Source organism: Dipodomys ordii, unplaced genomic scaffold, assembly GCF_000151885.1.
Source record: "Dipodomys ordii isolate 6190 unplaced genomic scaffold, Dord_2.0 Scaffold8, whole genome shotgun sequence".
Classification (NCBI taxonomy): Eukaryota; Metazoa; Chordata; class Mammalia; order Rodentia; family Heteromyidae; genus Dipodomys; species Dipodomys ordii.
Window position 1 is genome coordinate 30,847,535 of NW_012267224.1, and position 8,963 is coordinate 30,856,497.

Below are 8,963 nucleotides of genomic sequence, written 5' to 3' on the forward strand. Positions count from 1 at the left end.
TAGACACATGAGAAATGCTCAACTTCACTGGCCATAAAAGAAATTCAAATCAAAACATCATTGAAATTTCACCAGTTAGAATGGCTATAATCAAGAAATCTAATAAGAAGATGTGTCCAAAAGGGAATCCTACCACACTGTTGGTGGGAGTGTAAACTTGTCCAACCACTCTGGATATCAGTATCAAGGTTCTTCAAAAGACATAGAGCTCCCTATGACCCATAAATCCTACTTCTGGGTATTTACCCAAGTGATCACAAACAAGGCCACACTAAAGCTACCAGCACAATTATGTTTATTGCAGCATTATTCACCATAGCTAAAATACAGAATCAATCCAGATGCCCCTCAGTAGATGAATGGACCAAGAAAATCTGATATGTGTGTGTATATATATATATATATATATATACATATATATATTCATATATATGGAATTTTATGCTTCCATCAGAAAGAACGACACTGCCCCATTTGTTAGGAAATGGAAAGCCTTCAAAAGAATCATATTAATTTAAGTAACCTTGTCCAAAAGAAATTTAGGTCCCATGGTTTTCCTTGTTTTCAAATAATTAGTATACATATAGGATAATCATATCAGATGAGCTGAAAAGCTCAAAAGCCATGTACATATGACCATATGAGATGATGCTAAATGAAATGAACTCCAAGATATGGATACAAGAAATCTGTCTTTATTGTTACTCTTTTCAATGTACCATGTAATTTTATTTTTGTTGCTGTTGTTGTTTCTTCCCCCTATGGCATATCCCTTGTTGTCACTGTTTTTGATATTATTACCCTGCATCTTGTATATATATATGTCTAATCTGAGGAGGAATAGGGAAATAAAAATGCTGAAACAAGGACACAGGATGACCCATTGCAACAAGGATACACACAGGACAGTATATTGGAAAGGAACTTTACTCTTTGGGTTGAGGAGGGGATTGTTGGGGAGGAGTATAGGATGTGGGGGAGGGAAGGGATAGTGGGACAACAACAAGGAAGGGAAAGTGTAACAATGATTGACAAGTCAGGTACTCATTGCCTTACTCATGTAGCTAAAACCCCTCTGTACAGCACCTTTACAATAAAATAAGAAAGGTCTTCTAGAGAGTACACTTCAATTATTTACCTTATTTTGATATATAAAGCATGGGTTTATCCATAATTCAGGGGGTCTATTTTTGTTATAGCAATTTCATTTTAACTTACATATGAAGTAGCAAAAATGATTTTTCAAGTTTATTGTTTTGAAAAAAAATCCTGTGTCTGATTCTCAATCTACTGTACAGTTTCTTGCACTCTGTTGTGATGAAAGTCAAAACTTGCACTTTTGGAAAAAGAGTGATGATATGCTTCCAAATTTACTTAATAAATTGATCTGATCTGGAGGTGCTGTTGTAAAATAAATCAATGGCTGTTGGTAATACTTGAGAATAAATTAATCTAATTTCTCTGTCTCTGCCTTCACAGGTCCTTTTGGATCATTTATGTGTTGTCTACTTTTTCATATATATACTTCTCATTATATTTAAGGCACTTTCAGTAAAAATTAACTGAGGATGGTCTAATTTCAATGTGTTTTATGCCTAATTACAACTGCAGACTACCATCTACAAATATCATTAACAAGTACAACTGTCAAAGTCTTTGACACAACATTTCAAGGGGAAATCAGTCAGTGTGTACTTATGTCTTTGTTAATTTCCACCCTCTTCTTATTAATGTAAAATGTGTAAATCATAAATATGTATATATATGTAAATAAGTATGTATATATACATAAATAAACACATAGGTTGCCTTTGTGATGACCAATTTTTGACATAAAATGGAAAGTAAAATGAAAAAAGAGTAATAATAGCACTAACACTCAGACAAATATTTCCTATGAGTAGATTTTTATGATTTTTGTAAAGCTATATGAATATTAAAATGAAGTTTCCAATAGAAAACCTACTCCAACATAAAATGTCAAAACAAAAGCATGAAAGAATGTCTAAAGAAGTGGAGTGATGTGAGATAGGGTAGGAAGCTTTTAAATATGGAGGCTTTATTCAAAAGATGTCTGCTGTAGCTGGGCACTGGTGGCTCAAGCCTATAATCCTAGCAACTCAGGAGGGTGATCTACGAGGATCGAGGTTCAAAGCCAGCCCAGGCAGCAAAGTCCATGAGACTCTTATCTCCAATAAACCACCAGAAAACCGGAAGTGGCCCTTTGGCTCAAGTGATAGAGCACTAGCCTTGAGCTGAAGAGCTGAGGGACAGTGCCCAGCCCAGAGTTCAAACCCCACAATCAACAACAACAAAAGTCTACTCTGAGTCGGTTTTTTTCTCTTTTTTCAAAGGCAAACCTCATAAACTTAGAAATCGAAAGGTCAGAGAGATTATTATGTCAGTCTCCTTTTGTAATTCATGAAACTAAAACTTTGAGAAATAATACCATCAGCCAGGGATTCACAAAAGTGTAACCTTCTTGTATGCTGATTACCAATATTGCTTTTTCTTTCCTTTTTATACTGTACTGTCTCACAGATACAAACAAATAATATGTTTAGTCTCAGTGTGTAGAAGGAAAACAGATAAAAGGTTCATATTTTTGCCCCACTCAATCATCAGTTCAAATGACTGACATTCAAAATCTACGCCAGGCAATTCACTACCAATGTCAGATGAAAGGCACATCACCCAGTACTTGATAAAATTGCTGAGGATCATAGATTCCCTGAATAATACAGAATACAATAATGGGAATGCTTGGTCAATCAAAAATCTGATAACTCAAAACACTGCAATTCCATTTGGTGATTAACTACCTTCTACCTTCCCAGTGTCCTTTGTAACTTGAGAAATATCAGTTGGCATTTTTCCCAAATTGACTGCATTGTCATATGGATGACACCAAAACAAAGGAAAATGTGCTTCCCACATGGATTAACAGCAACATCTGGTCCTATCAATATAAGAAAAGAAAAAAAAAAACAATCCTCTGAAAAGCACAAGCATAATATGTACTCCCAGGCTAGTACATATCTTGCATTGCAATGTGACACAAGTTTCTGTTCTCTGAAGATTTGGTTTTAGTCTCTGATTTAAAGGTTGCCAGCTGCAGCCAAAGTATTTGGAGAAACCCACCTGGGACTGTAGATAAGTCACTCTAGTATGAATATTTGCTCTTGCTGAACATCGGATACTACAAGCCAATTCAAAAGAAGAGAAAATGTCATTATGCTTAAAGATGCTCAATTATAGATTCAGACGAATCTGCTATTCATCACTTTCAATCATTGTTATTGTCTGATAAGAACACCAAAAGAAGGGAGCTCCGTGTGGTGCTGACAAGTCCTAGTCTTCAAAAACATTCCATTTGTCAACTATTTTCAGAGGCTAAAAATAGGTCAAGTGGCATCCTGTGCACTCTGTAATTTCATAAGCTTGCTGAGAAATAAATATTGGATAATGCTAAAAATAAATTCCTCTTGTTTATTTATTTTTCTTTAGAGAACTCATTTCTTCAGAGTGATCAGCTATGAGTTTTAGGTTGATGTACAACATAAGGAGTGTAATTAAATTTTATATAAAGTACACTGGTGATCTGAGAAACACTGATGTGAAATGTAAAAGTAGTGACAATTAATAATGAGGAGTTTTTGAAAGGACAAAAATAACAAATAAGGGAAATTAGATAGCTTCCATAGAAATTTCTTCCAGATAGTATTCATCAACTTTATTATGTTTAATTTTATTCCTTTTTTTGTAAAAGATTTTCACTTGCATAGGAGAAGATACAAAATCTAAGCATATTAACTTGTGTACATTACAGATCTTAACAAGCCTATGATAATTTTTACAACAGAGATGAAATTTTGATTGAGAAAAAGTAAAGTTGCACTCCAGCTAATACATAGTATTTGAAACTACAACCAAATGTTTCCTAAGCAACATTAGAAACATATGCTGAAACAAGCAAAAATCTAAAATGAGCATGTGCTAAAACTTCATTCTTTTTAATTAGGTCATTTGTTCCTTCTTTCATTCTTTCCTTCTTCCCTCCTTCCATTATTCTCTTTCTTCATTCCTCCCTTCCTTCCTTTCTTCCTTCCTTCTTTCTGCCTGCCTTCCTGTCTTCCTGCCTTCCTGCCTTCTTTTCTTTTGTGTTGGGACTTGAACTCAGGGCCTTGGCACTATCCCTCAGCTTTTGTGTTCAAGTCAAGTATTGCACCATTTTGAACCTCAGCTCTATTTCTGGCTCTCTCTTTTTTGGCAGTTAATTGGAGATAAGAGTCTCACAGACTTTTCTGCCAGGTCTGGTTTTGAACCTGGATTTCAGATCTCAGCCTCCTAATAGCTAGGATTATAGGCATGAGCCACCAGTGCTATCCTATGGTAATTTTTGTTTTTACACCTTTAATTGGTTAGTTGATTTAATCTTTCATGTTCCTGTTTAAATGGATATTTAAATCAGGTAATGACTACATTTCTTTTAGAACAGTAGTATTGTTTCTGAGCTATGTGCAAGACCAAAATCTTAAACACAAGAGACTTCTGATAAAATTTTTCCTGTTTGATTGGCTTTTGTTTTAAGTAACAGGAAAACACAGCAATCACATAACTAAGTAAGTACATAATTACAAATGATACGTGATAAAGGAAAAGAACAGTTTAATTTGAATGGATTAGCAGGGAAACAATTAAAATGAGAACCCATGGAAAATGTTTTCAAAGAGGCCCTTTAACTAAATACCTAGTGAAATGTCAAAGAAAGAATAGAAAGCTAAATAAATGAAGTCTGAGAAGAATTAGTGTGGGTTAAATCTGAATTTGAAAGAATCAGCCTGTTAAAAAAATTTAAACCAAGAATTATAAAAGTAGTCAAGCAAACATAGGTAAGTAAACAAAATACATAAATTAAGTAAAATAAAATAATAAAAATGTCAGCCCCAATCCATAGCATTGGATTGTCCTGCTGAGAGTGTTTGGGCATTTAATTGGAAGAGTCAGGAGAATTGGGAGAGAGTTTTTATGCTTTCAGTTATGAGACAAGTTCTATAACCATGCCTAAAAGATAGGTTAGATAACAGTGCAGATTATGAATAAGAGGTCATACATGGAATTATCTGATACGTGAATGATCAGTCAAGACTATTAGCTATTTTTTATTTGCAGTTACAAAGTTTTACAGTTTAGTTAAATATGAAATCGCATGTATCTTTTCTAAGTCAAGCATATATCACCAATAAAATGTTTAGTGTAAATTGATTTTATTATGGTAAAGTATTTTGGATTAAAACTCGTATCGGAAGCTGGACACCAGTGGCTCATGCCTATAATTCTAGCTACTCAAGAAGCTGAAATCTGAGGATCACAGTTCAAAGTCAGCCCAAGCAAGAGACTCCGTGAGACTCTTATCTCCAATAAACCACTAGAAATCTGGAAGCGGTGCTGTAGCTCAAGTGGTAGAATGCTCACCTTGAGCTAAAGAACACAGGGACAGCACCCAAGCCCAAAGTTCAAGCCCCACAACCGACCAAAAAAACAAACAAACAAAGAAAAACACAACCTCTTATCGGAGATTACAGTCATAAAACTTAAGTGATTATTTCTATATGTTGAGGTATTCTTTCCTAAAGCCTATATAGTCAGTCATGTCTACACAAAATTAGTCAAATAATATGATTTATTATATAACAAATACTCTATTCAAAACCATTCTTTACAAAACAAAAAATGTAGTTTTGACAACATTATTTATACCATTGACAACTTAATAAAATATATTTTCAGCTATATAAAGGAATTTAGTAAAATAAAATATATTATTCTTTCTATAGTATGAGTAAAGTTCTATTGTGCATATGTACCTAATTTTCTTGATCTACTCATCTGCTGCAGGGCATCTATTATGTTGTTATTGTGAATAGTGCAGAAATGAAAATGGATGTATAAATGTTTTTACCATATCCTGCCTTTCAATGCTCTGGGTAGATGCCCTATCTTATGTAACTGTAGACCCTCTGTACATCATCTTTACAATAAAATTTAAATTTAAAAAGAAAAAATGACTTAGCAGTCCAGAAAAATAAAAAAGTGAAATACCTGGATCATAGTTTTATGGGCTGTTGTTGCTATTGCTGGTGCTGTTTGTTTGTTTGTTGTTGTTGTTTGTTTGTTGAGAAACCTTCAAACTGTTGTCCTAGTTTACGTTCTCATGAGCAGTGAAACAGCTTCTTTTTCCCCACATCTCCTCCAACATTTGCTGTAGTTGGAATTCTCAATGCTGGTCAATCTTACTGGGGTAAAATAGAATCTCAGTGATGTTTTGATTGACATTTCCTTTATGGCCAGGGATGTTGAGAATTTCTTTATGTGTTTATTTATATTTCTTCATACTTCTGGAAAGTCTCTATTTAGCTCCCTTGCCCATTTGTTGACTGGGTTATTAATTTTGAGAGACAAATGGCTCATTTTTCCTCATATATCTAATATATATTATATTATATTATATATATAAAATTCAAGCATGAAAACATATATAGAGTTCTGCATTTCCAAACTAATAAAATGGAGCGTACATTTAGGGGAGGAGTCCAAAGGCATCTATCCTCTGAACAACTGAAATACTGTTTATCAAAACAAATTTAAGGAATCAGAATCATGTTTTTTAGGGGGTGGTTGAAGGTGAAGAGGAGGCACAGAATTGGAGAAAGAAAAGGTGAACAAATGCAGTTATTCTATTCAATCTACACTATGTAAAAACTGAAGTTTGTAACTTGCACGTAGGGAAAGAAAGAGGAAGATGAGGGAAAATAGCAGAAGGGGTGACCAATACTAAGAAGCATTGTCCTCACAAACTGACTTATGGAATTATAAACTCTTTGTAAACCTACTTAATGATAACAACAATAAAGAAATAAGATATAGAGTATTTAAAATTTTTGCACTGTCAAAAACGTATTGACCAAGAAAGTCACTCTATTACCACACTAACGACTAAATATATAAAAAATCTGCTTTACTTAGTAGCAAATATATTCTATTAGGTAGAAATATTCTATTAGGTATTATGCTATTCTAGTAGGTAGAAAAAAAGAAAAAAGTATACAGTTAATAATATGTACTTCCTAATGTGGAAATAAGGTCTATATAACTATAAATACAAAAGTAGTTAATATTTTAATCAGGGAAATATCATCTTTCTGAAAATATCTATTGTAGCATTGATCAATTCCTAAGCAAAGTCAAGTAAACTCCTTAGAAGTTTCATTGTGAAACTCAAGTACATATCAGTTATAAATCATCACAACCACTCTAATATTTGGCAATCATTCTCAGGAGATGGTTTTTGAAATAATGTTTTCTTTTCAAATGCAAGAAAAATCTAATTAAATAGTTATAAATTTATATATATATATTCATTATAATCTCTTATAATGTGGCCTGTAATTCTTCAGATTTATATTTGCAATGGGAGTTCCAACTTGTCATAACATGACTTCCTTAGTTTTATGGCCTTTAGCTATTTCATTTATAACACATTCATTGTCTGATTCTCTTTTAACCCTTATATATCATGATTTCACACCATAAGCACAAATACACCACAACATAGTTCTCATTTAAATTATATAAAATTGATACTGTATTGCATTCCAACATCTGAAGGAAGAATGTGTAATGTATTTGGTTATGGAATTCAGTCAGACACAATGAACACAAATGTCTAGAAAAGAATACTTTGAAGTTCTCCTGAATTTCAGAGAATTCTTTCCCTTTGGATACTCTCATCTTACATTCCATTACAAGCCATAACACAACTTGCAGAGTGTACATTTGCAAAGTCTACTGAAAAAAGAATGTATAAAATAGTCTATTTTTGTTAGATATCATCTATTATACATGAGAAATATGAAACAACTTCTTCCCTGAGAAAGTTGCCATTTGCTTTCAGCTTATTCCCCAATAACACTAGTTTATATATCACTTCACAAGTTGAACAATCAATCTTTAAAAAGGTATATAGCTTCCCAGAAATTAACAATGTGTACAGCTAATTCAGATAGAAAGAAACATGTCAACATTTTTCTGAAGTCATTCAAGATGCTGCAAGATAGTTGAATCCCACATTGTTATTTTTCTTGTACTATTTGAAATGGACAATTAGCTAAGAATAGCCTTGGCAAAAGATGCACTTATACACTGCTAAGATGAACACCAAAATGCAGTGATTTCTCCTTAAAGTCTATACCTCATTATCTTATGTCTAGTTTTGACACATTAACCTTATTGCTTTACTGATATTTAATATTAGTTGGGTGTGTTTTCAGAACTAGTTATCAAGAGTATATGTCATTCAAACGGCTTCCAGTGTGATTAAAACTTGGCAACCAATGGCAAGAAAGAAAAACCTCTGTATGGTATTTTCATAATAAAAAAATTCAAAAAGAAAACAACTTAGCAACCACTGGAATCCAACAAGTCCATCATCACAACTAACATGGAATCAAAATATCAAGTAGGTTCTTACATAAAAAGACAAAAAAACTAGTGATTTCAGCCAAATATTATATATGTTTGCAATATGCAATTGCTAAGTAGAAAACAGTGCTTCGTGAAATAGCAGGTAGATTGCTTTGTGAGTGCTTTTCTGTACAGTTTTAAAATTCAAGTAGAGGAGTGTTTGCATAGCTGGTGTGGTGCTGGGTTTCTATGTAACCAGGACAAGGTCATTGAAGATAATTTTTATTTCACATTCCTCAACTCTAAAGTATGGATGAGAAACAATCAATATAAAAGGAGGTTACTGAGTACTGGATATAAAATAAGTGGTGAATAGTTATAACTACTGCACACATATGTTACAATAAAAGTTCAGTCTTTTACATTCCTAGAAGCATGAAAATTGGTTTGTTTTGTCCATGCCTTACTGACTATGAGAAGGAAACCTGACAATCTTGCAG